This window comes from Prinia subflava, chromosome 1 (assembly GCF_021018805.1).
Source record: "Prinia subflava isolate CZ2003 ecotype Zambia chromosome 1, Cam_Psub_1.2, whole genome shotgun sequence".
NCBI lineage: Eukaryota > Metazoa > Chordata > Aves > Passeriformes > Cisticolidae > Prinia > Prinia subflava.
Window position 1 is genome coordinate 24,495,859 of NC_086247.1, and position 823 is coordinate 24,496,681.

Consider the following 823-nt stretch of genomic DNA (forward strand, 5'->3'; position numbering starts at 1 on the left):
TCTTTCACAAGGTGTTGTGCTTTACATAATAAAATTCTGTATAAAGTTTTATTGTATTGCTGCATATTTTCCCAAGAAGTTGCATTCAAAATAATATTCAAACTCTACCACCAAATACTGCAGTTTGACAGTGTTCAACTGCAAGGATATTGTTTTAGCCCATATATAGATGCTCAAATAAAAATTAGTAATTAGCACAGCCCATGCTGTGCTAAGTCCACAGAACAGACTGTATCTGTGATGTTTTTATTTGTATGCAGCTCAGTACTTTTCTCTTCCATGTCTAAATTCTGCAGTGAAGTAGGGAGGCCATTGTGCAAAAAATTTAACCCCAAATTCTTGGTTCCTTCTGCAGACTTTACATTTGTGCTTGTAGAGGGATCTGAGGCAAGGCTTGCATAGGTAACTGAACATCTTTCTGCCAAGATGCTGCCGAACCTAATAGTCAGCAACCTCTGACTTGGTAATACAGAATTCTGCTCACACACTTCACAGATCATCTCCTTTCTCTAAATGTCTTTTTGCTGCCAATTCATATGGAAAAGGTTTACTAATTCCATAGTTATGAGCTAAGGTCTGTGAACGTGTAACAGCTCATTTGGCTTTTGTTGTTGTTGTCGTCTTTCCCTGTTGTAAGTGTATGTCTAATATTCTGCTCAACTTCAGCCCTTGCATTATTGTTTCCTTCCACTAAATCTCAATTTGGAGTGTTTTCTCACAGGTATACCTTGCATTTTTCAACTTTTAATCTTATTTTCTTGCACCTCTTCCTAACTGCTTGATGTCATATTAATTTTTTTTTCCTCTCTAGTATTAGCAGGTC